Source organism: Rhinopithecus roxellana, chromosome 4 (assembly GCF_007565055.1).
Source record: "Rhinopithecus roxellana isolate Shanxi Qingling chromosome 4, ASM756505v1, whole genome shotgun sequence".
NCBI classification, from domain to species: domain Eukaryota; kingdom Metazoa; phylum Chordata; class Mammalia; order Primates; family Cercopithecidae; genus Rhinopithecus; species Rhinopithecus roxellana.
Window position 1 is genome coordinate 127,471,681 of NC_044552.1, and position 26,995 is coordinate 127,498,675.

At 35.9% G+C, this 26,995-nt stretch overlaps 1 protein-coding gene and 1 pseudogene across 7 annotated transcripts in view; one reads left to right on the top strand and one right to left on the bottom strand.

Annotated features, from left to right (window-relative positions):
• Nucleotides 1-26,995, bottom strand: part of LAMA2 (laminin subunit alpha 2) — a 676,086-nt gene that overhangs the window by 513,681 nt on the left and 135,410 nt on the right. The window lies entirely within an intron of this gene.
• LOC104658435 overlaps nt 15,869-26,995 on the top strand; it is a 65,259-nt pseudogene continuing 54,132 nt past the window's right edge.

Genomic DNA, 26,995 nt, shown 5'->3' on the forward strand with positions numbered 1-26,995 from the left:
CTTCTTCTGATGCTGCTGAAATTTGGACAATAGGATTATGAAAGACTAAAGCTTGAAATGACTAAATGCTATTTCTGGTACTCAATAAATACTTGTGTACAAATGAATAATCAATTATGAAAAGGTGAAACTTAAAATTAGACCTGTTATCTGAAATGGTATAAATGCAGAGGGGACAAGTGCAGTTCTAGGTTTTGCCAGCTTTTCCAGACCAGTGTAAAAAATACACAGGATCCAAATGTAAGATAGTCAGAAGAGATGGCATACAGATGAGACTTACATATCCAAATAGTAAATCAATAGTTCTATTTAGATGTCTAAAAGGTGTCTAAAATTCAGTATGGCTAAAGCAGAATTCTCTTCTCTGGACTTCCCTCCATGAAAAATCTTGCACCACTCTCAATCTATTCCATTACATTCAATGATATCACCATCCATGCAATTGCTCAAGACCAAAATCTAGAGTCTATCTATCCTTGATTTTCCTTCTCTAACTGCCTTATCTAAAGTTTCTCCTCTTTGCTTTACTACCAAGATCTCTAGTCCATTAATAAGTACTATTGATTCCTCCTGCCGAAAACATCCCACACATGTCTGCTTTTTCCCATTTTCATGAAATCTATCTCATCCAAGCTACCATTATAATGGGGATCCAACAGCCTCATATCCTGTCTTTCTATTTTAGATCTTGCACCTCAATAATAAACTCCCTATATGAGAACTTGCTCTATATGGTAACCAAAGAAATATTTCTAAAATGCAAGCTGCATCTCTACTTAAAATCTACAAGAATAAAATGAAAATGCCTTTCACGGCTTACAAAGTGCTACATGTTCTGGTCCCTGACCACCTTGATGACATTTCTTTCTAAAATAGAGACACTGGATTTCTCTAACCCACACTTTCTGTGCTCATACAAAATACTATGCTGGTTTCTTTTAGTGGGTTTTCCTTGACCACCATAATAGCTGCCTAGCCATTTGCTATCACTTTATTCTGTGTATTCAATTTTTTTTTCTTTTTTTTTTTTTTTTTTTTTTTTTGGAGACAGAGTCTCACTCTGTCACCCAGGCTGGAGTGCAGTGGCCGGATCTCAGCTCACTGCAAGCTCCGCCTCCCGGGTTCACGCCATTCTCCTGCCTCAGCCTCCCGAGTAGCTGGGACTACAGGCGCCCGCCACCTCACCCGGCTAGTTTTCTATATTTTTTAGTAGAGACGGGGTTTCACCGTGTTAGCCAGGATGGTCTTGATCTCCTGACCTCGTGATCTGCCTGTCTCGGCCTCCCAAAGTGCTGGGATTTTATTCAAAATTTTTAAATAAAAATGTAATCATATAGAAAAGCCGAAAGACTGCTTCAAATAAAACCTGTATGCCCACATTTAGATTCAATAACTGGTGACATTTGGACAATTTGCTTTATCTCTAAAAGTGAGTTTCATAAAACAGCATGATGGTGATAGGCTCAAGAAGAGGTGAAAATTCAGCTGCTCATTGAGGAATCACTGTAACATGATTATGTTGAAGAGGGGAAAGAGACATTATAGCATCTCCCTATTTAAGACAAATATTTTATATTTTATCATTTATAAATGGTGTAAGGGTCACTTATCATAAATATAACCTCCAAAATCCATATCCCATAGGCAAAACCATAATTAGTGAGGGCCAAGCACAGTGGGTTTGAAAATTATTTTCTCTTCTTTGTCCCTAAATTTATTTAATAAGCTAAAATACATAACTAACTTTGTCAGTGGAACATATTCTTTATCAACCATCATCTTGAAGAACCAGAAAAAAAAAAGTACAGAATATTCTTGTCCTTCAGTGAGCAAACTTTATTTGCATAATCCATTATCTCAAATGAGACTTAGGTAAAAACTATAACCAGCTATTTCCCGTAAATAGTCAAGAAAAAGGAATTATGTCAAAAACAAACAAAAAGTATTATAAATATCCAAAATAAATGTGTACTTTATCCACAGGAGAATACTTCTTATATCATAAATAATTATAACAACTTACTAATTTTGATTTTACATTACAGCATGTTAGAAGAAACAACGGTGATGACAGTATAGGAACTCGGGGTTATTTACAGATAGAGGTAAGTGGTTCTAAATAACTTAACAAAGCATAATATTATTCAAATTAGAACAATAACTATTAACATTATGTGAGTCACAAAAATAGGGAAATGTATTATCTATATTCTATTTTTAAGAATTCAAGTAAGTACAAAATATAGCTGAAGAAATTTTAAATGTTTCTGCAGAAAAATAATGGAAGCATATTCCCTCATGGTGGTGTATAGCCAAGTTTTAAACTACAATATTATCTTTGCTTTGCAGAAAGACAAGGTACAGTATAGAACTGCATAAAGTAACAAAAAATTAATCCTGAGCATTTACAATGGAGTCCTGAGCAGAAGGAACACAAGGGTGAAGAATATGAACAAGAGTAGAAGAGCCCAGTGCCTCATTTTTCTCTTTTAATACATTTTCTTTATTTGACTACATTAAACCCATTCTTGTTTTTACAATGTTTGTCTGTTACCAGATAAAACTTATTAAAACCATAGGATGATAAAACAGCCTTAGGACATTTAGAATTCTACCTACCCTTTATCTCCATCCCTTTTCCACTTAAAATGAATTACCAGGTACATTTAACAAAACTACCAAAAATAGGTTTTAAAAGAAACCAAATTTGTTGAAAAATTTGCCTACTGACCCTGAAAGTCCTGAGTAAACAGTGCTAAGAGAAACATGTGCTCCCATAATGGGAGATTTTAAGAGTAATCTCTGGAAAGTTATTTTCTTTGCTCAGTCATGAGACTAAGCACACTATTGCCACCTCCGATGCTTGAAAATACCCAGAGATGGATGAGCCACCTGGGCACAGAATAAGAGTACTTCTCTTCCATTAGGCAGAGCCTTGCCTAATGGTATGAATGCTTGAAAAAACGTAAAGGACAAGTCACGGTTATTTTATAAATGTGCAAAGGGCACAGATGTGGGCATAAGGCTTCCAAATGGGAGAACAGTCTTTTCTCCACATAAGGAGCTTGGTAGCATTTCTTTTCCACTGTTGCCCAAAGAGCAGAGACTTGGTACTATAAATGACTGTGAGTGTAAGGTTTGCCACCAAAACAATGTATGTGGTTAATTTCAGTTACTCTCTAGAAAGCACTCCTGTGTGTCTTAGTAGCTGAAAGCTCCATTAGTGACAGAGCAAAAAGAAATAGAAGGAAAGAGGTAAAAAAAAAAAAAAAAATAGTGAGTTGGTTTGCAAAGTGAAATGAGCAGGGTGACATATTCTCTACACGGATAAATGGGATTAAGAATAAATCTAGTCCCAGCTACTCGGGAGGCTGAGGCAGGAGAATCACTTGAACCTGGGAGGCGGAATTTGCAGTGAGCCTAGATCGAGCCACTACACTCCAGCCAGGGGGGTGACAGAGCGAGACTCCATCTCAAAGAGAAAAAATAATAAATCTGCTTTTTTCACAAATAAAATTTGAAATCAAAAGTGAACATGTGAATATATAGGGATATGGGTGTATATGTATACACAGTAAAGGCATAGGTATAGGAAATAAACATATTAAATAAAAAGTCATACAAGATTTGCTTTAGCTCTATACCATTCACCTTCTCTACAGAACCTCCAAAACATCATTGAGAATTTTTGAAATTTTACCTTAGGAGAAACACATATTTGGACAAGTAGGAGTGATAGATTGTATAAAGTAGGTGTTACTATGACAAATAATGAAATAATGAACTACATGACTCTCCCCACTGCCCATTCATTCTTCAATGCTTCTCCCTAGTTTTTCTCAATGTGAAATGCCATTCTATACCAGGAAGGGTAAAGTCAGTTCCATGTTATGACCTTAGAGTCACTTTTTCCCTATTTAAAGTAGGCGAAAGGTATGTTGAATTTAAATACATCATGAAAGTTTTTAAATCCCTTTTCTCTTGAGGAGAGAATTTTCTAGATTAGTGAAAATTGATTTCCTCAAATCCACTATGTGTGTGAGCGTTTTCTATATGAAATTCTAATGATCAGAGCTGTATCCTCTATTTCACCTAAACCAAAGAGGAAAGAAAATGATTAAAGAAATATTGTACTTTTCTATCTTTTCATGCATGTCTGGTAGAGAATCTTTTGGTGTTGTATATTTCTGGGAGAAGGTGGTCCTCTTTTCAGTGCATGTATGATCATTGCCCATATTTAGAAAATATAAGTCAGTCCCAAGATACATGCATGATCATTCTGGTTCACCAGGTAGAATTAACACCTTTGACTCTAAAGAGACTTTTAAATCTTTTAAACAAACCCCTTCAGTAGCCAGTTTAAATCTGATTTATTATTGTTGCCACACTGTTCCTGACAAAGAAACCTGCAATAATCCCTAACAGCTGCTGGCAAACAAGTGCTGCGGAATAACATTGAAACACTGAGCCATAAGCTAGAATCAATTTTGTCTCCTTCACTGTTACAATCAGACAAGCAGAACAACTGGAGCATTTTTAATCTCACCTTTAATATCCTTCAAAAGCAGAAGTGGGAAAGAGGATCCCGCCATATAATCAAGAAAGCATACTCCCGTCATGATAATTGTTCTCCAGAGCCATGCATTTTATGAGTTACGTGTCAAACTTATAGGCAAGGTCATCTTGTGAAATCGGAAGACAGCTGGTAGGCGGTAAGAATCACGTTTTGTATATATAAAGAACTCACTCTGTGCCTGAGATATCATATTCAAGGGTTTCAATTTTAAAAAGTGCTCGTTTGCAATCTATGAATCTATATCAAGGCAATTTCAACAGTTTTTGTCCTCTGGCCCTGAAGCTACATTCATAGTCTTTTCCTTCTAACTGCTTCTATCTTTTTGAAAATGGACATTTAAGAAGCCACAAAAGGTCAAACACTTAATTAATGACCCCATACTTTTTCAAAAAATAATTTCTTAATTTTTTCAAAAGATCATTTCTAATTTCTATTTTCACACTGGATTTTTGGCTGAAACATGTTGTGACTTTTTGAAATACTTATCCTGATTAGAAAAATAAATGTAACATTTGTCAAAATTTTGAGGCTTTTTTGAAAAACCAGTCATAAAACTCAGTTTTTAAAGAATCTAAGTTATAGTTCCAAAGTGCTTGAAAGAAAAAAGAAAATTCCTAATAATTATTCGAGAGATTATGGTCTGGGTGGGAAGACTATTTATTTCTACAAGATGGCTTAAGTATTTTATAGACTTTTAAAATACTGATCCTCAGTTTGACTAAAGAGTCAAATACTATACTCTCCAAAGATACCCAAGAAAGAGGACCATTTCCCCATGGCCACCAGATGAGACCCCAATGGCATGATCCCTATCTCAAAATTCATTACATTTACTTGAGATATTGATATGTTTAACATGAATGAAGATATTCTCCTGTAGAAGAGCTTTTGTTTTATTGCTGGAAGTGCTAAAATCAGTCATTTCTATCTTGGTCTTTGAATTACGCATGCCAAGAAAAATCATAGACCACACTGCAGTAAGTACACTACATCCTGGGTACAATATGTATTTGTGGTCCCTAAAATGTTTTCCAGAAGATTAAGTTGATTCTGTGTGAATCATTTGGAAAATTCCTGCAACTGATTCTATCCAAAAAGTGATCTCTCATCCTGCCAAAGTTCCTGGCAATATATTGCTCCTGACTGTATCACCATTTCTGGAATATTTAAAGAGGTAGAAGAACACTGAAATGAGTCTTGAACATTAATTTTTGTCATCATCCCTTTACATGTGGAAATATTCTTATTACTTTTGCGTCTATGTCTAATAAAGATCAAAAATTTAGTAAAATGACTACTTTGAGACCCTATACAGAATGAATCAAACATTTATCTTTGTATTCATGTAGACCTGGGATCAAAAACCAACAAATCACTTAGTCTCTCACTAGTAAAATAGGAATAGCAATATTTCCACTCTCCCAGGGTTATGATTAAATTAGATGATGTATGTAAATTATCCAGCAGTCGTAGGACTACTTTCTCTTGTATAATAACATGTGGGTCTGTACTCCTAATTTTCAGTACTGGAAGAAAATGAACATCTTCTACCTTCACTGACTTTGAGCATTTTTTTTTAAGTTCAGCAGCCTTATATTAACTTCTATCCCCAAAGGAGTAATCTTAAGATCAAAGTGGTGGAGAGCAATGCTTACGTCAGTAGATGCACGCAGGGTTTCTGCAAGGTTTGGCACAAAGATTAATACCAGCCTCTGAGGCAGCATCAGTATCCCATCGTGCAGTTAATGACAGCATGTTCAAGAGCAAAATAAGCGTGCTGTCATTGTCCTCCATGATTTCAATAGTGAACTACCCTGTGTGGTGTACATTGACTTTTTCAAATTGCACAGCTACTAAAATGGTGAAGGAAGCTTCTCAAGGATGTATTTCATTAGGTTTAAAACTGCCCGTAAAATCTGACAATTTGTGTCAGTGTCACTGCCGGAAAGCCAATAAAGCCCACATACCATAGCAGGTTGCATGAAATGCCAGCAGGATCTCCATCATCTGATGAATCAAGTATACCCCAAAGACAAACTAATCAACACAGACCATTTTACTGTCAATACACTGTGTTCCTGTATTTCAGAAAGGCAATTTAGGTATGCTTGATGTGTAACAGCTCTTAGGAAAAAAATGGCAGCCTAAAATGGAGTAAGAAGGCTTTTGATATTTCTGACTATTTCTTCATCAAAAAATACTGAACAAAAAAGTTCTTTAGAATAAATCCCCATTAGTGAAGAAAATGTAAGACTAGTAACTCACGCAGTATTTACATGTACATGACAATGGTTTGGTTTAATCTTATTTGAGCCCACATGTCTTCCTCAAATCGCCTGGAGCAGACATTTTATTTGGAAGAAGAGTGTATTTTTAATAGACTTCAGCCACAGAGGATTTACTTTTTGAAAGCAATTTAATATGGGAACATGAATAGCATCTAATTCTCAATTCACTTCTTATTTATTAAGAGCCTACTGTGTAGCAGGCATACAATCTATTTGGCACACACCGTGTGGTGCTCAGGGAGCACACACATGACAGACAGAGTCCCTGTTTTCCAGGAGCTCACTCCACAGTAGAGGAAACACAGCAGTGCTGCCAAGAGGTGCTTAGGGTCTCTCATATTTCCCCTCTCTCCAATAATCTCCCTGAGCCTCCCTAAATCCATCTTAAATAGATATAATCTAAGTAAAACACTGCTCTGCCAATGTGGCTTAGAGACAAGTCTCCTTGGCCCAATTCCACCAGATTGCTTCCCCTACACCTTCTGCATAGCTACTCAGGAGCCACGATGGGAAACAGGCACTTAAACTCTCAGTGGAAATACTGTATGATAAATGATATAGCTACAAAGACCTTTGTGAACACAAAGGGGTGGTTGTTCAGGAATCAGGATGTCAGGGAGAACTTCAGGAAATTCTTAAGAGGTGAGGACTTGTTACCCATGAAAATATGGTGAGGTTTAGGAGAAGAGAGTCAGAAGGGCTAGCCTGCAGGAAAGCATGCAGGTACACTGCCCAGCAGCTGCAGAGTCCAGCATGACAGGAGCATAGAGTGTCAGTGAGAAAAGGTCAAAGACCAGGTTGGACTGATGATGGAGATCTGATTATAAAGGGGATGCCTGCCTGATTACAAGTTTCAGTACAATTTTATATCAGACGCCATGGAGATCCCTAGGAAAGTATTAAGCAGGAATGATAGAAAGATGAAAGGAATGAGAAGAGGGTAGCAGATGACTAACTGCAGACGCAGTTCAGAAAACAAGGGCAGAAATATTTAGATTCCAAATGAAGGCAGTGGCTGTAACTGGAAAGAGGCAGTACATGCAGGACTTGGTGGCGAGTGGATGATCCACAGTATGGCTCATGGTGTGGACAGATGGGTGAATAGGACACTCTTCACTAAGACTGAGGAAAGAGAGGAAGAGATGAGAGGTCATGCTGCCTATTCCCTGGCCTCTAAGATCAAGGCAAGAATGTTTGAATTGGGTAAAATAAAATTAAGATTATCACTCATTTCTTACTAAAAAAAAAAAATCTATTGGCACAAGTTAAAAGATATTAAACTATCAGAAAGCATGTTAAAATTCATATTAAAATGCTGAAAATATTGTTGTGCAAAGAATAATACCATTTTTACACAGTATATGTTAATTAACACCAAATGAAATGTCACTTGGTCTCAATTATGTAGGCTCACATTTTGAAGATTTCTTATGCTGATCCTAGCCTGTGATATTTGCTGCTAACATTATTTATTCAATTATAATTTATTGAATACTGATTGAATCTTTATGATAAAATGCCAAACAGTGATACTGATGGACACTTTTCAAAATTAGGGGGTGTTTTTGGTTGTTGTTTAGCAAAAAATAAGGTTAAGTATATCAAACTTACATGTACTTTTGTTAAAAACACAGTAAGTCTCAAACAGATCATTCCAAACAAAGATAACAAGAGAGAAAACTTCAAAATATTAATTACCCAAACAAAAAATGCTGAAGTTTATAGGTGGATAGGTAAATAAAGAGACAAAATGGCCAAGCATTTATATATATAAATATATATAACCAAAAATGTAGATATAACCTATATATATATCAATTGTACTGGAACTTATAATAAGGAATCATCCTCATATATGTGTGTGTGTGTGTGTCTCCAAAAAATTATACACACACATACACACAACACACACATTTTTCCCCCAAGTAGAGACAGCTTTGGATTAATATATAGAACTTTAGAATAATTGAACAACTTTTCAGAATAAAATAATGTGGTAGTCCCTCAACATGAATTTATTCATTTTTATGTGTTAAGCGTGGGATCTGAAATTTGATTAAAATTTTACAATAAGAAGATACTTGAAAGTAATGAGAAATCGAAAGTTATCGATACCCATGAATTTGGTAAAATACTAGTATCAAGATATTTTTTCAAAAAGCAAGTTTTCTTTGATATTATTTTATAATAAAAAGCCTGATGAGAATGTTAGTAAATCATTTATTAAAATTTCTAGGATGAGATATTAGAATGGTCAGAGAATGCTGCACTCATTATCCATCCTTTCTCCTATAAAAAGAGATATGCATATTTAAAAATTAATAAAGAAGAAGGAAGAAAATAAAGGAGAAAGGGAAAAAAGGAAGGGTGGGAAGAGAGGGAGAATTTAAAATTACTGCCTTATACAAATCTAACCTCATGGGCTTATATAAAAACTGACAACTAATAAGCTTTGGGAAAGAAACCTTAACGTTTTTCAGAAAAAAAAGAAGACAGTAAAATCATAACCTATAGGACTTTTTATTTAAAATAAAACACATTAGAATAAGTAAAATTTTTCTTTCCAGGATGTCTTTTCTTTCCAGAATAAATGTCTGAAAACTCAGCAGATGTTTTATAAAAGTTTTGAAAGTTAGCGATGAATCTGATAATTCCATAAGGTTTTACTTGAAAACTTGGACTGTGTAAATTGAAACCAAGATGAAATAGTGTCAACAAGCCCTAACTATAAATATATCCTGAAAAGTGTTTTATGAAAAAGGTGTTAAGTGCTGGTTAATAGAATATTATGAAGAATCAAGGATATATTAATTAGTAATATTTATAATTTGACAATAATTAGAAAGTGTCAAAATACGAGTGCATGCTGTAACATCATAGCGTATAGCATTAGGAATTATAAATAAGGCCTGAAAATAAGAAAAGTACACTAGTCTTAATTTGCAAATTAAAGTCAAAGTAAGGAATTAAGTTTACAATTTACCCAACTGATTTAAGTCAATGTGTGCTTACTGAGAAGGCAATACATTAGGCTGTGATCATTCAGCAGTCCACAGAACAAAAACTATCCCTGCCCTTGTGGAAATACATGCTGGCTAAATTTCCTAGAAGTGCACATAGGTGCAAGTCAGTAAGTATTGATATATGATTTTATTTTAAGGAAAATGATCATTCATCATCATACTTCTGACTTAGAAACAATATCCTATAAGACCTTCAAGATCTAGAGATAGGTTGTGTGTCAACTTTGCTCCTCTTTGATGCTACTTCCTAATCAGTTTTCTTTTTCTCTCCGAAAATCCACATACCCCATAAAACCACCTTTCAGCCATGATTAATGACTTACTTTCTGGTTCACCATCTTCCGTCCTATCTCTCCTTGTGTAACTGTAAAATCCACCAACATGACTGTGCCCAGGCTCTTTACCTCCTCGCTGACCTCTTTTCCTCCTCTCAGTATCAGGCACCCACTCCCATGGCTCTTCCCTTGACCGGCATACCACACCTCATCTGTGCAGCTCTCTGACTCTTGGATTCTGTTATAGTAAGTCAGGGTCCTTTCTCCCATCGTTGCCTTCTCCCTGATTTCACTCTCTTCTTCCTGGCTTGATGATTCTATGATCCATCCTTAAAATCACCTCATTACGAACCTCAACTCCTTTTATCTTCTGTCTGAGAAAATTGCATCCTTCATTTATACAACACACACCAGAAAATCTGAACTTCTCATTTCATTACAGGTATAAACTTTTTTTTTCTTTTGAGACAGAGTCTCGCTTTGTTGTCCAGGCTGGAGTGCAGTGGTGCAATCTTGACTCACTGCAGCCTCTGCCTCCCAGGTTCAAGTGATTCTCCTACCTCAGCCTCCCGAGTAGCTAGGAGTATAGGCATATGCCACCACGCCTGGTCAATTTTTGTATTTTTGGTAAAGACAGGGTTTCACCATGTTTGCCAGGCTGGTCTGGAATTCCTGACCTCAAGTAATCCACCTGCCTCGGCCTCCCAAAGTGCTGGAATTACAGGTGTGAGCCACCATGCCTGGCCACATCACAGGTATAAAGTCTTGAATAGCCAGTTCATGTCTTCAATTTCAACCTTGACTCATACTATTCTTCCCCTTCTTTACCCTTACTTCACTCTAGTCACATTGGCTATCCCATTTCCCTCTTTCTTTCTCTCTTTCTTTCTTTCTTCTTTCTTTCTTTCTTTCTCTCTTTCTTTCTTCTTTCTTTTTACTTTAAGTTCTGGGATACATGTGCAGAACGTGCAGGTGTTACATAGGTACACACATGCCATGGTAGTTTGCTGCAGCCATCAACCCGTTATCTACATTAGGTATTTCTTCTAATGCTATCCCTCCACTTGCCCCCCACCCCCCTGACAGGTGCTGGTGTGTGATGTTCTCCTCCCTGTGTTCACGTGTTCTCATTGTTCAACATTCACTTATTAGTGAGAACATGTAGTGTTTGGTTTTCTGTTCCTGTGTTAGTTTGCTGAGAATGATGGTTTCCAGCTTCATCCATGTCCCTGGAAAGAACATGAACTCATCCTTTTTCATGGCTGCATAGTGTTCCATGGTGTGTATGTGCCACATTTTCTTTATCCAGTCTAGCATTGATGGGCATTTGGGTTGGTTCCAAGTCTATGATATTGTGAATAGTGCTGCAGTAAACATACGTGTGCATGTGTCTTTACAGTAGAATGATTTATAATCCTTTGGGTAAATACCCAGTAATGGGATTGCTGGGTCAAATGGTATTTCTGGTTCTAGATCCTTGAGGAATCACCATACTGTCTTCTGCAATGTTTGAACTAATTTACACTCCCACCAAGAGTGAAAAAGTGCTGCTATTTCACCACATCCTCTCCAGCATCTGTTTTTTCCTGACTTTTTAATGATCATCATTCTAACTGGCATGAGATGGTATCTCATTGTGGTTTTGATTTGCATTTCTCTAATTACAGTGATGATGAGCTTTTTTTATATGTCTTTGGCCGCATAAATGTCTTCTTTTGAGAAGTGTCTGCTCATATCCTTTGCCCACTTTTCAATGGCGTTGCTTTTTCTTGTAAATTTGTTTAAGTTCCTTGTAGATTCTGGATATTAGCCCTTTGTCAGATGGATAGGTTGCAAACATTTTCTCCCATTCTGTAGGTTGCCTGTTACTCTGATAATAGTCACTAAACACTCCCCATCATCATGCCTTTTCATATTTGCCTCACTCTGCCAAGTGTGCTCATTTCCCCGATCTTCACATGCCAAGCTCTTTCTCGTCCTCCTGTCTCTGGCAAGATGTCACCTCCATGCACAGCATTCACTCACCATTCTATCTAAAATTGCCCGACACAACTATTTTCTGTTGTGTCACCTTGTTTAATTCCTTCATAGCACTTACCACATACACCATTTCATTGTTTAGTTACTTACTGTCTGCCTCCTGCATTAGATTTATACGATCCATTAGGACAAAGGCCTTGTATGTTTTGTCATGTTGATATTATCAATAAAGAATGAATTCGTATACAAATAATCAGAGAGAATAAAAAGGAAGTAAAAGAGAGTAGGACTTGACTATATACCTGTCAAAAACTCTAAACGTCCTAAAGAAAAAAGTTCAGTACTTATTGAGTAATCTATGCCAAAAAATCAGTATATATCAAGTCTATTCATTAAGTCCTTATTTTGTTTTACTTAAGAATGAGAAATTAGGCTAAGTAAATTGTCATCTATGCAAAAATTGATTTTAACAACTAAAAAATTACTGATTTAAAAAAGAAAAATACATGGTCATAAAAGTGGGAACAATAGACACTGGGGAATACAAGAGAGGGGAGAGAGAGAAGGAGAAAGGGTTTAAAACCATCTATTGGGTCCAGGTGCAGTGGCTCATGCCTGTAATCCCAACACTTTGGGAGGCCAAGGCAGGCGGATAACTTGAGGTAAGGAGTTTAAGACCAGCCTGGTTAACATGGTGAAAATCCCGTCTCTACTGAAAATACAAAAAAATTAGCCAGGCGTGGTGGCAGGTGCCTGTAATACCAGCTACTATGGAGGCTGAAGCAGGAGAAGTGCTTGAACTCAGGAGGTGGAGGTTGCAGTGAGCCAAGATTGCGCCACTGCACTCCAGCCTGGGTTACAGAGTGAGACTTTATCTCAAAACAAAACTACCTATTGGGTACTATACCCACTACCTGCATGACAGATTCATTTGTACTCCAAACCTCAGCATCACATAATATATCTTGTGTGATATATACCTGCACATATACCCCCTGATTCTAAGATAAAAGTTGATAAAATAAAATAAAATGGAAAACAAATCAGTCAGGTTGTTGAATATCATATGATAAGTACTGTGCTGTTTAAACTCACTTTTAAAAACTGAATTCAAAGTAGCATGAAAGATAGAATGCAGAGATTCAGCTATAGGAGAATCAGAATTACATTGTTATTCATACGACAAAAATATGGTATATCACAATATTTACAAAGAATTCTGGGATTCACAAAGCATTAACTAATTAAATGTGTCACTGAAGAGTCACAAATCTAATGAATCATGGGATTTCTTTACTAAATAACTGGTCCTTATCAATACCTCTCAAACTCATCCTTTAGAAATCTTCTTTATTCACCCAGGTATATATGGTATTATGCTAAATATAATAGAATTAATGTTAATTAGTTATTTCATCTGACATATAATGCCTATTAAAATTGTCACCCACAAAATAATTTCTGTTGAGTATATTATTCTATGTGATACCTGTTTAAAGTTTTTAATTTTCTTTGCCCAGAAAACCAAAGCCAGGAGCATACTTTTTCATCGTCTCTAAATTTCTATGCAGTAGAGGATAGCAGTAGATATGTACTCAGGATTCTTGTAATAAAAGCTATTTTAAAAATAATCTTGATAAAATATGCAGTAGAACTTACTTTCAATTTAATCTTTAGTTTCAAAGATAAACCTATACAGGTTCAGTCTAATGAGAATAATACAAAGAAATGAACAACAAGTACTCAACTAAATATTGATTCAAAGTACCATAAGGAACTCAAAGTGTTTCAGACACTAACTGTATCAGATTCTATCCCATTAGCATTTCCACACATAGGTGTGTATATGGTATGATGGAGATCAAAAGCTCCACCTACTTCTTCAGGACTAGTGCCATGATCCTCAGGTGATATACTGAAAACATCCTCCTTCACAAGTTTGCACTGTCTAGCTAGCTGTAAACTGAGTAAGCTAATACAATAATGTATACCCCCAAATTCTTCAAGTCCTCCTTGAAGTAAAAGATCTTGACATTCCCTGCTTTTCTCACAAAACTACAGGTGTGTAATAATTCCACAAAGATTCCTAATCCATCCTTTTGATTTAGACCATCAATTTTCAGCAGCTTCAGCCATCACAATCTATTATGCATCATTTCATAAAGATCTTTTGTTATTTATTCCTTGATTCATGGCATTGACACAACATTTAACTCTTAAAATTGGGTTCACAAAACCACTGCAGTTATCAAGTTTAAAACTCTCACTTGAAATTAATATGCTACCAGTTCTTTAACATTATAATGTATTGTTCAAGTTGATTCGTCTTTAATTCAAATATCCACATTTCTGACATTTAATATCTCCCTGGATTTAAGAACCCTATTAATTTTTCTTCTGCACATATTAATTATAGTAATTAAATGAGAAGAACCAGGTGGAACTAACAGACTGTTCCTTTCTTTCATAGATCTCTTGTTTTAGAAACACTGCCTCTCTCCAACTTCCCCTTCTCTGACTGACACACACAAGCATATATTGGACAGTTTATGTTTTTTTAAAAACAATCATTTTTTACATCAAAGGCTACATATTTTCTCTCATATAGCCACAACTGTCAACCATAAAAATGCATATTAGGACTATGTTAATTTTCAAAAATAGAGGAGCAAGGATACAGGCAGAGTGTCTTTCATGTACATACAGAGAAGCTCACATAAAAGACAGAATAGAAATGTACAACTAGCGGTAATGATATGTGTAATACGCTCTCAATATAATATGTCTAAAATCTAACATATATAAGTAAATTTGCGTTTAAATGCGCCATCCCCTCTTGGGTTGCCTAGCAACGCAGAAGCACCATGAACCACTGTCAACACAACGCTACTGAAATTTGTGAGACGCAACTGTTCACTCATTGTTAAGTCAGTATCTATATATATTATGTATACATTTTTCCACTTTCTGCTGGTCAGTAATACCTTCATATGGAAAAGAGAATGCTTAATTATTTCCTTTTGAGCTTTTTAGTCAGAATGTCTTATGGCATGATTGATATATGTGCATAGAAGTGTGGTTGTTGTAGTTGAAAATAATCAGTGGCATTGCTGCGGTTGTGATTTCATCCTCAGAAAGATTTCACAGTATGTCTCAGGGAGAGCTCTAATTGATGGGAGGAGAAATTAAATAGTACCAGTGATGGGTTTGGCATATAATAGCCCAAAATATTCCTACTTAAAAGATGCAGCTATTTTAAATGAAATTTCCATTTTTCTTTTTTCTTTCTTTCTTTTTTTTTTTTTTTTATTGAGACGGAGTCTTGCTCTGTCGCCCAGGCTGGAGTGCAGTGGTGCGATCTCGGCTCACTGCAAGCTCCGCCTCCCGGGTTTACGCCATTCTCCTGCCTCAGCCTCCCGAGTAGCTGGGACTACAGACGCCCGCCATATCGCCGGGCTAATTTTTTGTATATTTAGTAGAGACGGGGTTTCACCCTGTTGGCCAGGATGGTCTCGATCTCCTGACCTCGTGATCCGCCCGTCTTGGCCTCCCAAGGTGCTGGGATTACAGGCTTGAGCCACCGCGCCCGGCCTCCATTTTTCTTTTGGATAACCCTGTAGATAACTGAGAGCTGGACATTACTTTAACATTGTTCTAACTTCAGTTACAGCTTTCTCTTCATATCCGTTGATTCAAGGAAGTGATGTACCTACAACAAAATCATCAATGGCAAGGGAAGACAGACGGACAAAGCTAAGTGGGAAAATTGAAATGTCAAAGCACAAAACAAACAAACAGCTGGTGTCTTCCTACCCTAATCTAGCTAACCAGAAACTCAACTCTTCGTTTTCCCCACTACACAATGAAGGTAATTGGATATTATAGAGTACAGACTTTTTTTTTTGGTTGAATTTAGGTGTGTGTATAAGAGTTCTCTTTAAATGCCAATCCCTGGGCCCTGTACCTAGTCATTCTGAATTCCAAAAGAGATTTTTATCACACGTAACAGTTATTTGAATGCTTTGCCTTGCCATTTGCAAACCATTTCTAGTTTGTAGATTTCTCCCTTAATGTGAAACTACATCTCAACTACTGAAATAATCTGACCACAGAATAACAAATGTCTTTAACTTCAGCAAAACCTTGACATTCTTGAGGGATAGTCTTGAGATCACAAATTTCCAAAACTATAAAAACTGTAAAGGATTAGCCATTTAACTTCTTTTTGGGTACCAGTTCCTGTTATGAAATAAGGTTTTCATTATTTCATAAAAATTAATATAAGGTGCCGATTAGTGGAAGCCACATTGTGAAGTTGATACTGGGTGATCAGTTGCACTTCCTCACTGGCCGCCAATGACTGGAGTCAGAGCACGAATTGCTGTCCTCACAAATTTCAAACCATATCACACACCTGTGAGGTTCCTCACAAATGTCTGAAACTGAAAGAGTTGCAACTGTGAATGTTACATCTATAAATGCCAAGGTTCCATCATTGCATCTGAAGTTTTTAACAGTTGACCTTATCAATTGTCCTATACCATATGCTGTAATATAAAATAAGTGAAATATTCTACAAATAAATGTGTTCTGGTCATAAAGCACAGTGGAAAATCTATGCTATGTTTTAAAATAATGTAGACATAAAAGAAAATTACTAGACTATGAATTTATTTCCCTAGTTAATACTCAAATGAGACCACTTGAAGTATTTTGAGTTCATTGGAAATTAAACACATGTACAGATGTCAGGGGCACATAGAAAGTATTCATAAAAATTGAAACTTGAATGGTTAGTTTGCCTAGATATCTCATCATTTAATTAGACATGAAATTCTATTCTCATTTTATTTTACTTGTCCTAGAATAGATTTCATAGTCAATCATAAGTTTCACCTAAAAAGTTTCCTAAAGAAGTTAGCCACTATTACAGAATTTTGTACACTAACAAAATGGAAATATTTCTTTAAAATAATGCTTTTCACCTCACAGTTTAGTATGAGAAACAGATTGCTTTGTTTTCTTCAATTTATTGTAAAGAATTCTAAAACAAGTTTTTATGCAATGTTACAAACCTGACTGTATTTTACTTGGAAAAATTTGTAAAGCAAATAGGAAGATGTTTCTGCTTCCATAATAGATTGAATCACTTTCATCCATTTACATTTTTGAGAGCACTGGCTGTACCAAAAAATGGCAATGGTGTTTCATATTTCAGGACTGCAGAACAGTTTTGAGATCAACAGTATAAGGAAAAAGGACTGTGTCAGTTGATATAAATTTCTATTTGTAAACCAGTCATCGTTCTCAGGAGGGGGAAAAAAGGAGGAAGCAAATCTAAGAGAATAAAATAAGCTTCCCAGCAGGATTCTATTCTCAGGGAAAAAAATTTAGCAAAAATCACAAGTAGGTGATTTTTTCCCCCTGTATGGGACAGATTGTGCAATATGCTAAATTCCAAGAACTTACTTTTCAAATGAAAATCCAACTTAAATGATCATCTCTGTGTTTATAGTTGTTTAAACTGATTAGATTACAATCTCTCATCAAACACTAAAGAAACAACAGTGGAATTTCCCCTGTTATAATCATTTAAAAAATTAAAACACCTGTATTCTTAGCTCTGTAGAGTGGTTCTTTTAACTTTTAAATACAGGGACATATGTTGACTAAAATATCCTCTTTATGCATATATAGGGATATAGAATACTGTATAATTTATGTACTGACAAGTCTTCACTTGCAGCTCAGTTAAAAACATTTTTAGTTTGTTTGTTTCAAACATACACACACACACAATGAAAGTAGTTCAGATTAAAGCTTTTTAATAAACAATACACTCCCCAATTAAAGAAAGATAAACATGAAAGAAAGGGGCCTACTTAAAAACAAAATCAAAATACAAAATAGTCCTTTAACATGTACTTGGCTTAAGGCAAATGTGTAAATATGTAATCGCCTAACCACAAAGTCCACTTCTTCCCAGACACAAAACTCTACAGGGTGCTATTACCTCCAGTGGTGACCCAAGAGCTTCCATGTGCAGCATCCATTATAATAGGAAGTTGAAGCACAGAACAAGTTAAGACGTCAGACAGCAAGCCAGGCTCTAAATGCATATTCATATTTGAAGATGTATGTTTTATTTATTAGGTACACATTTATGAGATATTTTGCATGCATCCTATTTGTTATTGTTTTATTTCTATGATTTAGAATAAAATGGTTCCCCATTAAACCATAAATAATCAATAATTAAAATAATTGCTTCCTTCAGGAAACCAATAATAAATACAAAAGAGAGTAATATTCTTTCTGTAATAGCATAGGCCGAGGACCCGAAAAACAGAAAAAACTAACCAAATATTGTATACAACAGAATCTAATAAACACTCCTCTGAAGCAAATCTATGTAAGATACCTTGGCTAGTTCTACAGCTTTCTGTTTGGCTTTAATAGTGGTTATCATAAAGAATAAGAAAGCATTTTAAAATAATATGTATTTTCTATGTTAGGAATGTTTGTGTCCCCCTAAAATTCATATGTTGAAACCTAACCTCCAATGTGAGGATATCAGGAGGTGGGGCTTTAGGGAGGTGACTAGTGTCTGAAAGAGGTCCCTCTTGCTCCCTTTCATCATGTGAGGCTACAGAAAATAAACGTGCTGTCTATGAACAAGAAAGCGGGTACTCACTGGACACTGAATCTGCCACTGCTGTGGACTTGGACTTCCCAGCCTCCAGATTGTGAGAAATAAATTTTCGTTGCTTATAATCCATCCAGTTTATGGTATGTTGTTATAGCAGCTCAAATAAACTAAGCCAATATTTATAATATTTATAACTATTCTTAGTTCTAGTCAGCAAATTATCTACAAAACTGGCTTTTATAAGTATAAGCAAAGCCTGAGGTGAAGAATAAAGTTGCCATTTAGGAACACCTACTATGTGCTAAGCCCTTGGTATGTTTCATCTCAAATCCTTAGGACAGCGATGCAAGACAGATTTTAATGATCTCCACTTAATAGACGGGGGGCCCAAGGTACTGAAAGGAAAGTGTCTTGCTAGACACTTTCCTTTCAGTAACCTAGCTAGAAAATATACATCAAGTAACCTAGCTAGAAAATATACATCAAGAATTCCAATGCACATTCAAAGGTCTAGTCTTGCAAAGGCCAGGCAGGTAATTCAAATACTATTCTATAAATTGATGTTTTGTACATTAGCATATGTGAGGAGCATGCATGATTTCACTTAAAAGAAGCTAAAACTCACTTGATTCAGAATTCGTCACCCCCTTCTCCTCTTTAACTTCTCTACATTATTCTGTCTTCATATTATATATTTGATTTTTCTGAATTTCTAAGAACAAATGTTTCTCATACATATTCTTTATTATAAATTATATTGTTAGAACTTTGAAGGATGGAGCCCCATTTTCAGCTACTTTTAAAAATATTTAAAAAATTAAAGTATCAATATTTGTTTTTAACTAACTTACAGAATTAGAGAAGGCAGACTTAAAGATAATTATAACATCTATAACATCCTCTAGATAATCATTCTTTTTAAGCATCTTACATCTATATATCACCAATATTGCCATTCTTCATCAAATGTTTTCTTGAAGACAAATAATCCTTTACTATTTCTTGACTCAATATGTATTACTTATAAAATAGCGATTTTGTCCTGTTTATCGATTTACCTTTCCAGGAAAGAATAATTTCAGATTTTTCAGTATCCTATTAATTTGAGAATATAATAAACTTGTTTGAATGAACAATTTTGGACTGAAGAAATTTCTGAGGTTTCTAAATTAAATACTTCAGTTTTAATTTGCTTAGCTCATCTCTGATGAAATTTAATCATCATCAAGCCCAGAAAAAAAAAAGTTAAGAACTGAATTTCTTTCCATTTTGATTTTTAAAACTTAAAGTTAAAAAAACTAACTTAGGTCGGGCACGGTGGCTCACGGCTGTAATCCCAACACTTTGGGAGGCCGAGGCGGGCGGATCACGAGGTCAAGAGATGGAGACCATCCTGGCTACCACAGTGAAACCCCATCTCTACTAAAAATGCAAAAAAAAAGAAAAAAAAAAATGAGCCGGGCGTGGCGGCAGGCGCCTGTAGTCCCAGATACTTGGGAGGCTGAGGCAGGAGAATGGCGTGAACAGGGGAGGCGGAGCTTGCTGTGAGCCGAGATCGCACCACTGCACTCCAGCCTGGGCGACAGAGCAAGACTCCGTCTCAAAAAAAAAAAAAAAAAAAAAAAAAAAAAAGCTAACTTAGTCTAAACTCTAAGAACTGTGAAAATCCCAATAACTGACTGTTTAATTGTCCAGGTAATGCTTGGATTGGGCTTCCTGTCTCTTTGAGTCCTTTTCTTGCTGACAGTAGCATCTCTACTGCACTTTAGTTTAGTGCGTCTTATGCTGGTTTAGCACGTTTTGCTCAATAGAAAATAATCCAGACACCCTTAGTAAACCATTTGCCCATACAAATATTTTATGCTTTGTATTTTTTTAACCTAAAAGTATATTTGATAGAGAAATCAATTTTTTTTTAATTCAGCATCACATATTCTTAGTCTGTGTGTTGGTTTGGCATTAGGAAGGATATTTAGGTAACATCAAGTGGATAATCCTAAAATCACTAGTCCATAAGAGGTGTCCCCTTGTATGTTCTCATCAAATAACTTTTGTCGATATCCAAATGTTGTACAAATCGCAACTGCTTTGCCTTTTAGAAACTACATGCTAGGCCGGGCGGTGGCTCACGCCTATAATACCAGAACTTTGGGAGGCCAAGACGGGCAGATTACCCTAGGTCAGGAGTTCAAGACCAGCTTGGCTAACACGGTGAAACCCCATCTCTACTAAAAATACAAAAAATCAGCTGGATGTGGTGCCAGATGCCTGTAATCTCAAGTACTCAGGAGGCTGAGGCAAGAGAATCACTTGAATGTGGGAGGCAGAGGTTGCAGTGAGCAGAGATCTCACCACTGCACTCCAGCTTGGTGACAGAGGGAGACTCTGTCTCAAACAAACAAACAAACAAACAAAAAACCTACATGCTGAGTAACCACTATGGCAAGGTATTCTGTCATATGTTTCATGGATGTCATCTCATTTAATCCTTACCACAGATCTGTGGAGCAGATGAAAAAAGTTAGCTGACTTGTCTAAGGTGAAACAAGTGATCAGGAATGGTAAAGAATTAAACCCGTGTCTTTTAGTTTCAAGCCCAGGACTCTTTTCTTCATACAAGTTTTTCTCATTTTCTCTGCCCCAATCAACTACCAGATATATCCCCACAAAGCCTTGGAACATAAAGCTTGGCAAGATAATTTGTTGGCGAACCTATGGAAACACAACACACTCTTACATGCTGATTTTAGGATTGGAAAGTGGCATTATCCCCAAAGAAGAATTTGACAACATCTAATAAATGTATCTACTTTTACCTTTTGACTGAGTAATCACACTTTTAGAAATCTATCCTGGCAGGGCACAATAGCTCACAACTGTAATCCCAGCAGTTTGGGAGACTGAGGCCGGTGGATCCTGAGATCAGGAGTTTGAGACCAGCCTGGCCAAAATGGTGAAACTCCATCTCTACCAAACACACGAAAAAAAAAAAAAAAAAAAACAGCCAGGCATGCTGAAGCACACTTGTAGTCTTGGCTACTAGGGAGGCTGAAGCACTTGAACCTGGGAGGCAGAGGTTGCAGTGAGTTGATATCACACCACTGTACTCCAGCCTGGGCAACAGAGTGAGACTCTGCCTCAAAAAAAAAAAAAAAAAAAAAAAAAAATTCTATCCTAAAGATGCACCGACAAAAAATAAAAGACACATGCACAAAATAACTGATTGCAAGATTATTTGTAGCAGCAAAAGACTGGAAAAATATTCTTAAGTGGACTGTTTAAGTACCCTATTTTTCTATATAATATTTCTAACAAAAGGAAAGATAATCCTAAAGAAAATGGTTACACATTAGTGAGGAAGAAAACAGGATGAATGGATCTAGAGAGTCTAGTCTCTGAATATAACTTATTTTGCAAATTTGACCTTGAAACTATGTAAAAGAGTTTTGCATCATTATAAAACAAGTATTTAAAATATTTTCAGGCAAAAAGTCAAATAAGCCAATGAAGTTGTTTGGTGGCTTAACCATAAAATAATTTTTTCAAGTGATTTTTTTTTTAAAGGTAATTTGATTGTAGATGCCTAGTGGGATGTTTTAGAAATATAAAATCGTAGCTAAGAAATCTTTCAAAGTCATTTCAGCAACTATGTTGTATATGATAATATTTCTATTATTTTTATGAAATGTTATATAGAGAGCATGACAGAGTAAACAAGTTATTAGGAATCAAAACTTTCAGTGGATGAGAAAAAAGATACAAATATGAAATTAATGAATTTAAATATAAGCCTCGTATTCCTAAATGGGCATGTCAGAATAAACTATAATGTATTTTCTCTATTTAAAATACATATTTCCCACCTGGTCCACTGAAAAGACCTAGAAACCACCTACATATTAACAATAAACAGCCCTACAGACCTGTAGTCTTGAAATACCCTTTTTCACTATAAGGAACCAGGACTCCTCCATGAAATGACTGCTTCTAAGACCAGGGCAGGAAATATGCAAAACAATCCTACCATACCTTAACACTGAAAAGCATGGGAATCATTAAGGAAAACTGAGTTTAAAGGACTAGAAAGCCAAGTTGAAGACACTCCTACCAACCAAAGATGAGAAAATTTGATTATTGAAAAGAATCATAACTGCAATGAATTGAAACACATCAAATATATTTAAAATCTATGAGTTCATAGAGATACAAAAAGCCAACTGGTTATCATTAAAGGATACTAGTAAACCAACTCACTTTTTCTAAAAACTGGGAAATAGAAAGAATCAAGTATTTGATCTGCTTTCCTGTTTGAATTCTACCTGTAGATAAACGAGAGTCAATGGTGGAAAGCTTTTCTCTACATAAAATTCTAGCTCATATATATTAGAAGAATAATAGCTTGTCAATATTTGATGGGATTAAATAATTATTGTTCATTTTTTAGTGTTTAATTATATTGAGACTATGTTTTTAAAAACAATTCTAACTTTTAGATATGCATACTTAAATATTTGCAGATTATGGATTACATGAGACGATGATTTGCTTTGAAATATTCCAGTGGGAAAACAGAACAGTTGGTGGGGTTACAGATGAAAACAAAATTGGTTGATGGATGATAATTATTGAAGCAAGTAATGTGTACTTGAAGGTTCCTTACACCGTATCTTCCATTTTTTATATGTTCAAATTTTTTCATAATAAAAACATTTTTAAGGCATTGGAAGATCAATGTCAGATACTTAAGTGGGCTCTAAATTGAATTTTTCTTTTGTTTTGTTCTTGTGTGTCATCTTCTTGACATTTCTGGATTTAAAGGTATAAAAAATTATTATTAAAGGTAAGTCAATCCCCCTGCCAAAAATGATCCAATTTTTTCATCTCTATTTTTGCCTTTCATTCCAATAAAATGTCTACTCCTGCCCCAACATCAAAAGACCAGAATTTTGCCATAAGCACTGAATAGTTTTAAATTGCATGGTGGTTTGAAGTGTTCAGGCTAGTAACAGCACTGTAAACCTTGACTAATCCGTATTTTACAACAGAGCCCTTCAAAAGAGACCAGGAAGCTACCAGTTTCTTTCCAATCTGCACGAACGACCATCTGACCCACTTTTCTTCAGAGAGACCTATTCCACATTCAAGACCATGCACATCATGGGCATAAATCTAAAAAGAATGAGGCAGTCTATGAAAAGAGTTTTTAAAAAGCTGTACTTATAAGACACTATATTATGATTTATATCAAAGGAATAAAAAGTAATACAGTCTTTGAATGTATAATAAAAATAACGTATCTTAGACGTACCACGTAACTAATTAGCAGAAGGTCTACACAGAAGAGCAAGAAAGTGATGGTTCCTAGTAAACTGTGAGATATTCATGAATCTTTATTTCACATCCAGATCCAATGCAGTGAAGTGATTCCCAGGGTGGATACATGCAATTTATGTTGTTTTGTAAAGCAAACACAGCAGCTGATATTCCCTCAGGAAAATTGAGGACAGAGTAAAATTTAACTAAACCATGTTTATTGCCATCAAAATGGCTATCAAGTTTAAACTATAAAGTCAGATGAAAACCAGTAAGACTAGCGAGAAATATCTCTCTTCCCACTGCAAAAAATTCATTTAAATTCTCGTCTCTACAAAAGAACCTTGTTTGTTCCCTAGAAAAATGTCTTGGTGTGAGAAACTCGTAATTCAATTCTGCAAAATTGGTAAGACATTACTTTGTTTTTTTTCCAGAGGTGTCCACAAAGTAGAAAGATGGAAAAGTTTTGAACAGAGAAAATGACAAATTTAGAGAAAAGAACAGTAGCTAAGGGAGTTCACATGTGGATACTTGTCTCTAATGATCTTCCTATTTAAATACATACTAATAGGTCCTTAAGGAGAGAGGTAAGTTTGCAAACATCTGCAACGAATGAGGAGGCTTTAAAAGAGTTACACATATTGACTACAGCACAGCAAGAACATGGGTAGTTTATAAGCAGGAAAATATCACATCAAGCTAAAGACGAGATTTTGCTAGCAGTTCTGAATTGCAGCAGCATCATTGCAGAAAACAAAATAACACAAAAAGATGTGGTGGCTAAATGATATGTGGGGCATGAGGAAACAAGAATTACTGAAAGGAAGGAAAAGGGTGAAATCTGCAAGAATAACCACACTACAAAAGGTAGTTAGTAGAATGCGTTATATACTTTTTGTGTGCTAGCACTGGGGGATACAATGGCGAATTCAGCAATGTTTAGTAGGTTCTGATTGCCTTAATCTTCAGTTTAGTGAAGGGAAAAATGAGTATCATTGGTGCATATTAAACAAATATCATTAACATTTAGGTTATGTGCGTAATATACCTTGACCCAATCCAAATCCCTGAAATTCAGTTTCTCCAATAAATGGCAACTGCAGCCATGTGAATTCATTTCCACTCCCTCTGCTCATTTCAGGCCATTACTATCTCTTGTCTTGTCCACCGCAATAGTTTTCTAAATCACTTTACCGCTTCAAATCTTCTTCCTACTGTCTTAATCTCCAAAGCATTGTTCACAAACTGATTCTTGAAATTCAGCTCTAAAGTAGTTGTTACCCTTGTCAGGGCCCATCAATACATTTCTATCACCAGAAGATAAAATCCAAACTTCTTAGCAAGGTGTTTTCCCATCTTCCTCTCCATCCTCTCCATCCTCTCCTACCATTCTTGCACAATACTAACCACACTGCCTGACTATGCATCTAGAATACTCCCATTTCCTCAAGACGCTGGCCATTCACTGTTTCATTCCCTGGAAAAACATGAATTTACTAGAAATTCAGAGTTGGGAACATGTGAATGGTCAATGGGAAAAAGTTAAATCACATTCATCAGAAAGGTAAAAACAACAGTGATATACCATTTTCACTCATAAAATTGACAAAAATTAAACTTTGCATGACATTCTACCAATTGGCATATTCACTCAATATTATGTTTTTGAGATTTATACATATTGGCATAATTTTGAAAGAAAATTGTCAGAAGTCATAGGTTAAGAAAGGTAGGAAACCATTTCTAAAATTGGAAAAGCACAAACACCACATATGTATAAGATTTGTTGACTATAGATACATAATATGTATGTAAAAGTATTTTTAATGGGAAAGAAATTGACAACAAACCGGTGATATTGTTTGCCTCTAAGACAGGCAGAAAAGTAGGATGGAAATGAAGGTTAGTTTTATTTCATTTTCTTTCTCTAGTAAGAAAAGAAAACATGACAAAATGTCAACAGTTATTGCTAAGATTTAGGCATGTGGGTATATATTTTATCATGTTTCTTTTCCTGTATTTTAAAATTTTCTCAGTATATAAAGGCTAATAAAGAAGACATCCTTGCTACCTCAAGGAGCAACGCAGTAAAGAAGACAAGCAGGTAAACACCAGTTTGGAAAGTTTGTGGCTCATGCTGTGTTACAGGGACAGCCTATGTACTATCAGAGCGGAGAGGTTGGTGCCTAACTGAGTAGGAACCAGAGAATGGCTTCCCAAAGGCTTGGCTAGCAATTAAGAGACAAGAATGAGTCAATGACGTGGGACCTGCAGGTTGAATGTCTGCTAAAAGCAGTAAGAAGAGTATTTACAAAGGAAAGACATGTTATTTTGGAGGAACTGGAAGGTATTATTATTATCATTTGAGACAGGGTCTGGCTCTGTCACCTATGCTGGAGTACAGTGGCTCAATTTCTGCTCACTAAAGCTTTGAACTTCTGAACTCAAGGGATCCTCCCACCTTCAGCCTCCTGAGTAGCTGGGATGACAGGCACAACCACCAAGCCCAGCTAATCTTTTTTTTTTTTTTTTTTTGGTAGAGATGGGGTTTTGCATATTGCCCAGGCTGGTCTCGAACTCCTGAGCTCAAGCGATCTGCTGGTCTTGGCCTCCCAAAATGCTGAGAATACAGGTGTGTGCCACTGCACCAAGCCCTGGAAAGCATTTTTAATGTCTCAGCTTCAAATGATGTGTGAAAGAGTTTTGAGAGTGGAGGCTAGAAGGGCAGGCAAGGGTGAGATTCTGAAAGGAGGTAGATCCAACTCTCAGGAGTTTCAAGTTTATCCTGGGTGACAGAAGCCAACTAAAGACTTTTCATTAGGGCATGACATTACCAGGTTCTAGAAAGATCATTGCAGGGAGACAAAATAGCTTGATCTTAAAATGGGATA